Here is a 9,111-nt window from a genome sequence, read left to right on the forward strand (position 1 = left end):
CTGCTCATCGGAATGAGACCCCTGCCCCCCCAGCACCTCCATCCCTGCGTGCGGGACCTCGCCGCCTCCACGGGAGCCTGAAAGCCCGCAGGCCGCCACCACAACTCCCGCTGTCTCCAAAGTGAGTCCACCCACTTCTTGGCGTGAAAACAACACGCACGACCCGAAGAGAAACAACATTGGATGTGGAGAACGTGAGTTTTTTAATTTCCTTTCACCTTTGAAGTGACTTTGAACTCTTTGCGCGCCAACGACTTTTTACGCGCCGTGACGTTTCCACGCACGCGCGTGGAAACGTCACAGAAGGAAATCCTCTTTAGACGCGCGGGCCGCCGCTGCTGATGTGAAACAGGCTTAAAGAGTCAGAAGCTGTTTAAAATCCACGCAAAGAGCAGCGAATGTGAGTACATGCGCGTTTTACCGCAATAGACGATCTTTGACAGGCCGAGCAGGTCTCACTCTTTACTGATCTGCGTGGGCCGGAAATATCCTGCTCTGTGAAAGTGGGACCTGATTGTTACTGTAACAACAAAGACCCGAAATATTATGTTAAAGAAGCTTATTTGTCATTTTATTTTGAAAATAAATGTTGGCAAAATGGCTAAAGTGGAGTAAAACATTGAGAACGTGGTAGAATATTACAGTAAACTACTCTAAAAACAACATAAAAGTGGTAGCATTACAGTAATGTGCAGAAAAACAATGAAAAAAAGGGTAGAATAACAGTAATTTATTGTAGATACAAGAAAATAAAAGTGTTAGAATTACAGTAAAAACACTGAAATAATAATAGTGGTGTGGCATTACAGTAATGTACTGTAAAAACAAAATAGAAGTGGTAGCATTACAGCCAATTACCAAAAAACAAAGTGGTAGAATTACAGTAATGTTGTGTAAAAACTACAAAATTACAGTCATTTACTGTAAATACAACAAAATAAGAGTGGGTAGCAGTACAGTGATGTACAGAAAAAACAACAAAATAAAAGTGCTAACATTACAGTAATGTACAGAAAAAACAATGAAAAAATGGTACAATTACAGTAATGTAAATCCAAGAAAATAAAAGTGTTAGCATTACAGTAAAATAACTGAAATAATAATAGTGGTGTGGCATTACAGTAATGTACTGTAAAAAAAAACAAAATAAAAGTGGTAGCATTACAGTCAATCACCAAAAAACAAAGTGGTAGAATTAGAGTAATGTGTAAAAACTACAAAATTACAGTCATTTACTGTAAATACAACAAAATAAAAGTGGGTAGCAGTACAGTAATGTACAGAAAAAATAACAAAATAAAAGTGGTAGCATTACAGACATTTACCATAAAACAACAAAATAAAAGTAGGTAGCAGTACATTAATGTACAGAAAAACAACAACATAATAAATGTGGTAGCATTACAGTAAAAACTACGAAAAATTAATAGTGGTGTGGCGTTACAGGGATGCACAGTAAATACAACAAAATAAAAGTGGTAGCATTATAATAATGTACCGTAAAACAATGAAACAAGTGGTAAAATTACAGTAATATACTGTAAAAACAACAAAATAAAAGTGGTAGCATTACAGTAATGTACAGTAAAACAACAACAAAATAATAGTGGTATGGCATTACAGTAATGTTCTATAAAAACAACAAAATAAAAGTGGGTAGCATTACAGTCATGTACAGTAAAAACAACAACAAAATAAAAGTGGTAGCATTACAGTCATGTACAATAAAAACAACAACAAAATAAAAGTGAGTAGCATTACAGTCATGTACAATAAAAACAACAAAATAAAAGTGGGTAGCATTACAGCCATGTACAGTAAAAACAACAACAAAATAAAAGTAGTAGCATTACAGTCAACAAAATAAAAGTGGGTAGCATTAAAGTCATGTACAGTAAAACAACAACAAAATAATAGTGGTATGGCATTACAGTAGTGTGCTGTAAAAACGACAAAATAAAAGTGGGTAGCATTACAGTCATGTACAGTAAAAACAACAACAAAATAAAAGTGGTAGCATTACAGTCATGTACAATAAAAACAACAAAATAAAAGTGAGTAGCATTACAGTCATGTACAATAAAAACAACAAAATAAAAGTGGGTAGCATTACAGCCATGTACAGTAAAAACAACAACAAAATAAAAGTAGTAGCATTACAGTCAACAAAATAAAAGTGGGTAGCATTAAAGTCATGTACAGTAAAACAACAACAAAATAATAGTGGTATGGCATTACAGGAGTGTGCTGTAAAAACGACAAAATAAAAGTGGGTAGCATTACAGTCATGTACAGTAAAAACAACAACAAAATAAAAGTGGTAGCATTACAGTCATGTACAATAAAAACAACAAAATAAAAGTGAGTAGCATTACAGTCATGTACAATAAAAACAACAAAATAAAAGTGGGTAGCATTACAGCCATGTACAGTAAAAACAACAACAAAATAAAAGTAGTAGCATTACAGTCAACAAAATAAAAGTGGGTAGCATTAAAGTCATGTACAGTAAAACAACAACAAAATAATAGTGGTATGGCATTACAGGAGTGTGCTGTAAAAACGACAAAATAAAAGTGGGTAGCATTACAGTCATGTACAGTAAAAACAACAACAAAATAAAACTGGTAGCATTACAGTCATGTACAATAAAACAACAACAAAATAAAAGTGAGTAGCATTACAGTCATGTACAGTAAAAACAACAACAAAATCAAAGTAGTAGCATTACAGTCATGTACAGCAAAAACAACAACAAAATCAAAGTGGGTAGCATTACAGTCATGTACAGTAAAAACAACAACAAAATAAAAGTAGTAGCATTACAGTCATGTACAATAAAAACAACAACAAAATAAAAGTGCTATCATTACTGAAGAATAGTTCAAGCAGTCTTCAAGCCTCTTTTGCAGACTCAGCAAAAGGAAAAAAAGAAAGTGTGTCTTGTTGGGCAGGTTTTGATATATTTGAAAGAGTGTGATGTCGTCTGGTGTTGCTTATATCTACTCTCATCATGCCACACTTGCTTCAGGTGTGGAGAGAGCAGGTCACTTCCTACTCTCACTCCCACTCATCACCGTCTTTGTTTGTTTGCACCCGCTTATGTTGACTACCTGCTTACTATTCTGAGAGTAAAGTGCCGCTTAAGTCGACGTACTTTTAGTCTTTATCTTCTTCACAATCGCTGTAGATTTCTAAAAGTCTCGCAGGACTCTTGGTATATAGATGATCTTTGACTGGTGTTTCTGTATTCACAGTACTTAAAACAGCAAATAACTCCTGTTTTATAAAGAGGATCTTTGATTCCCATCACATAGATGATCTTTGACTGGTGTTTCTGTATTTAGTTGTTAAAACAGCAGATGACTCCTGTTATATAGAGAGGATCTTTGATTGTTTTTGCATTTGGTCTTTAATGAGCAGACTGCCTCATTTTTATAGATGATCTTTGATTCCCATCACACGGATGATATTTGACTGGTGTTTCTGTATTTAGTCCTTAAAACAGCAGATTACTCCTGATAAATATAGTGGATCTTTGATTGTTTTGCACTTAGTCCTTAATGAGCAGACTGCTCCAATCATATAGATGATCTTTGATTCTCCTCACATAGATGATCTTTGACTGGTGTTATTGTATTTAGTACATAAAACAGCAGATAACTCCTGTTATATAGAGGATCTTTGATTCCCATCACATAGATGATCTTTGACTGGTGTTTTTGTGTTTAGTACTTAAAACAGCAGATATGATATTTTATTGTTCTTGCAGTTGGTCCTTAAAGAGCAGACTGCTCCTATTATTTAGATGATCTTTGATTCCCATCACATCTTTGACTGGTGTTTCTGTTTATTCCTTAAAACAGCAGATGACTCCTGTTATATAGAGGGGATCTTTGATTGTTTTTGCACTTGGTCCTTAATGAGCAGACTGCCTCATTCATATAGATGATCTTTGATTGGTGTTTCTGTATTAAGTCCTTAAAACAGCAGATGACTCCTGTTATATAGAGGGGATCTTTGATTGTTTTTGCACTTGGTCCTTAATGAGCAGACTGCCTCATTCATATAGATGATCTTTGATTGGTGTTTCTGTATTAAGTCCTTAAAACAGCAGATAACTCCTGTTAAATATAGTGGATCTTTGATTGTGTTTGCACTTGGTCCTTAATGAGCAGACTGCCTCATTCATTTAGGTGATCTTTGATTCTCCTCACATAGATGATCTTTGACTGGTGTATCTGTATTCAGTACTTAAAACAGCAGATAACTCCTGTTTTATAAAGAGGATCTTTGATTCCCATCACATAGATGATCTTTGACTGTTGTTTCTGTATTTAGTCCTTAAAACAGCAGATAACTCCTGTTTCATAGAGAGGATCTTTGATTGTGTTTGCATTTGATCCTTAATGAGCAGACTGCTCCCATTTTATAGATGATCTTTGACTGGTGTTTCTGTATTTAGTCCTTAAAACAGCAGATAACTCCTGTTACATAGATGATCTTTTATTGTTCTTGCAGTTGGTCTTTAATGAGCAGACTGCTCCTATTATTTAGATGATCTTTGATTCCCATCACATCTTTGACTGGTGATTCTTTATTTAGTTGTTAAAACAGCAGATGACTCCTGTTATATAGAGAGGATCTTTGATTGTGTTTGCATTTGGTCCTAAATGAGCAGACTGCCTCATTCATATAGATGATCTTTGATTCCCATCACATATATGATCTTTGATTGGTGTTTCTGTATTTAGTCCTTAAAACAGCAGATAACTCCTGTTAAATATAGTGGATCTTTGATTGTTTTGCACTTGGTCCTTAATTAGTAGACTGCTCCAATTTATATAGATGATCTTTGATTCTCCTTGACATAGATGATCTTTGACTGGTGTTTTTGTGTTTAGTCCTTAAAACAGCAGATAACTCCTGTTATATAGAGGATCTTTTATTGTTTTTGCAGTTGGTCCTTAATTAGTAGACTGCTCCAAATTATATAGATGATCTTTGATTCCCATCACATAGACGACCGTTGACTGGTGTTTTTGTATCCATCCATCCATCCATTTTCTTTGTATTTAGTCTTTAAAACAGCAGATAACTCTTGTTATTTATAGGATCTTTGATAGTTTTTTTTACAGCAGAGTGTTGTATCAAGTAGATATTCAACAGGAGAGTGCTCCTGTTATATAGATGACCTTTGACTGTTTTTACAGTAAATCTTTAAAAATAGTAGCGTCCCTTTCCTGTAGACCATCTTTAGTGTTTTTTGCAGTTTGTCCCTACAACAGCAGTGTTCCTGTCACGTAGATGATCTTTGACCGTGTGTACAGAAATGTTAGAGAGGATCTTTTCTTCTGTCGGTTTTCATTCATGCCTTTGCAGTTTTAGGATTGCTGGGCCTTGGCTGAGGTCTCACTCTGTGCTGGACAGCAGGTCACCTCTGATGATCATTTTTGATGGAATATGGACGTTTGACAACTCAAGGTTATGGTGCTTTTTTTTTTTTTGACAGTTACACATTGAGCAGTTAGGTGTGTGTGTGTGCGTGTGTGTGTGTGTGTGTGTGTGTGTGTGTGTGTGTGTGTGTGATAAGGACATCCCCCTGGTGGGTGGGGCTTCCATGGACCCCCCAGTAGCTGATAAGATGCCTGTGTGGCCCCGTGATAGCGAGCAGGAGGAGGCGTCACTCTGCACCATTAAGGGCCTCTTCACTCTTCTCTTCCAGCTCTAATTAATATGAAAAAGCATATATTGATATCACACATATTTATATCACACATATATTAATATCACACTTATGTATATTACACATATATTTGTATCACATGTATATTTATAACACCCTTATTTAAATCACATGTATTTACATCACACATATATTTATATTATACATATATTTATATCACTTGTGTATTCATATATATACGTCACATTTATTTCCCACACACATATTTTTATCACTTATATATTTTAATCACACATATATTTTTTATCATACATTTATATCACATATTTATGTCCAATTTAATTGTATCACACGCAGAGTCATATCACACACATATTTATACCAAACATATATTTATGTCACACATTTATATCACACATTTTTATCACTTACCAGACATATATTTATGTCACACATCTATATCACACACACACACACAGATACACACATACACATTTGTATCACAACTGTATTTAGATCACATTTATATCACACATTTTTATCATACATTTATATCCCATATTTATGTCCAATTTAATTGTATCACACGCAGAGTCATATCACACATATATTTATACCAAACATATTTGTCACACATTTATATCACACACACACTCACACACATTTGTATCACACCTTTTTTATCACTTATATATTTTAATCACACATATTTTTTGATCATACATTTATATCCCATATTTATGTCCAATTTAATTGTATCACACATATATTTATACCAAAACATATATTTATGTCACACATTTATATTACACACACACATTTGTATCACACATTTTTGTATCACAACTGTATTTACATCACATTCATTTCACACATTTTTATCACATACATATTTCAATCACACATATATTTTTGATCATACATTGATATCACATATTTATGTCCAATTTAATTGTATCACACGCAGTCATATCACACATATATTTATATCACACACATTTATACCAAACATATTTGTCACACATTTATATCACACACACATTTGTATCACACATTTTTTATCACTTATATATTTTAATCACACATATTTTTTATCATACATTTATATCACATATTTATGTCCAATTTAATTGTATCACACGCAGAGTCATATCACACACATATTTATATCACACACATTTATACCAAACATATATTTGTCACACATTTATATCACACACACATTTGTATCACACATTTTTTATCACTTATATATTTTAATCACACATATTTTTTATCATACATTTATATCCCATATTTATGTCCAATTTAATTGTATCTCACGCAAAGTCATATCACACATATATTTATGTCACACATATATTTATGTCACACGTTTATATCACACACACACACACATTTTTGTATCACAAATGTATTTATATCACACATTTTTATCACATATTTTTATCACATACATATTTTAATCACACATATTTTTTATCATACATTAATATCCCATATTTATGTCCAATTTAATTGTATCACACACAGAGTCATATCACACATATATTTATATCACACACACAATTGTACCACACATTTTTTATCACTTATATATTTTAATCACACATGTATTTTTGATCATACATTAATATCACATATTTATGTCCAATTTAATTGTATCACACACAGAGTCATATCACACATATATTTATATCAAACATATATTTATGTCACACATTTATATCACACACACACCCACATTTGTATCACACATTTTTGTATCACCAATGTATTTAAATCACATTTATATCACACATTTATATCACTTACCAGACATATATTTATGTCACACATTTATATCACACACACACACATTTGTATCACACATTTTTGTATCACAACTGTATTTACATCACATTTATATCACACATTTTTATCACATATTTTAATCTCACACATATTTTTGATCATACATTGATATCACATATTTATGTCCAATTTAATTGTATCACACAGAGTCATATCACACATATATTTATATCGCACACATTTATACCAAACATATATTTGTCACACATTTATATCACACACACATTTGTATTAAACATTTTTTATCACTTACATATTTTAATCACACATATTTTTTATCATACATTTATATCCCATATTTATGTCCAATTTAATTGTATCACATGCAGTCATATCACACATATATTTATGTCACACATTTATATCACACACACACACATTTGTATCACACATTTTTGTATCACAACCGTATTTAAATCACATTTATATCACATATTTATATCACTTACCAGACATATATTTATGTCACACATTTATATCACACACACACACACACACACACACACACATTTATATCACACATTTTTATCACATACATATTTCAATCACACATATATTTTTATCATACATCAATATCACATATTTATGTCCAATTTAATTGTATCACACACAGAGTCATATCACACATTTATTTATATCACACATATATTTGTATCTCACACATTTATATCAAAGACTTTTTATCACTTATATATTTTAATCACACATATATTTTTTATATATTTATGTCACACACGTATTTATATCACACGTGTGTTCATATCAGACATTAATTTAGAATCACACATATATTTACACCACACACATACATCACACACACATTTATATCACACATCTATTTGTATCACACTTGTATTTATAGCACATATATTAACATCACAAATCTATTTATATCACACATATACATCACACACATATTTATATCACACATCTATTTGTATCACACTTGTATTTATAGTTTATATATTAATATCACGCATTTATTTATATCACACATATACATCACACACATATTTATATCACACATGTATTAATAGCACATATATTAATATCACACATATATTAATATCACACATATATTAATATCACATACATGTATTTATGATATAAATGTGTGATGGGTCATGACCGAAAGGATAAGATCACGTGTACAAGCGGCCGAAATAAGTTTCCTCCGCCGGGTGGCGGGTCTCTCCCTTAGAGATAGGGTGAGAAGCTCTGCCATCCGGGAGGAACTCAACGTAAAGCCGCTGCTCCTCCACATGGAGAGGAGCCAGATGAGGTGGTTCGGGCATCTGGTCAGGATGCCACCCGAACGCCTCCCTAGGGATGTGTTTAGGGCACGTCCAGCTGGTAGGAGGCCACGGGGAAGACCCAGGACACGTTGGAAAGACTATGTCTCCCGGCTGGCCTGGGAACGCCTCGGGATCCCCCGGGAAGAGCTAGACGAAGTGGCTGGGGAGAGGGAAGTCTGGGCTTCCCTGCTTAGGCTGCTGCCCCCGCGACCCGACCTCGGATAAGCGGAAGATGATGGATGGATGGATGGACATGTATTTATATCACACATTTAT

The 9,111-nt window shown here is 33.4% G+C and overlaps 1 protein-coding gene across 1 annotated transcript in view; it reads left to right on the forward strand.

The window, feature by feature from the left end:
* The first annotated feature begins 255 nt into the window (after nucleotides 1–255).
* The window catches only part of sptb (spectrin, beta, erythrocytic), a 180,141-nt gene continuing 171,285 nt past the window's right edge, over nucleotides 256–9,111 (forward strand). Inside the window, 1 exon segment of the mRNA XM_061896277.1 lies at nucleotides 256–400. The gene's annotated coding sequence lies outside the window, so the exon portion shown is untranslated.

This window comes from Nerophis ophidion, linkage group LG03 (assembly GCF_033978795.1).
Source record: "Nerophis ophidion isolate RoL-2023_Sa linkage group LG03, RoL_Noph_v1.0, whole genome shotgun sequence".
In the NCBI taxonomy this organism is placed as follows: Eukaryota; Metazoa; Chordata; class Actinopteri; order Syngnathiformes; family Syngnathidae; genus Nerophis; species Nerophis ophidion.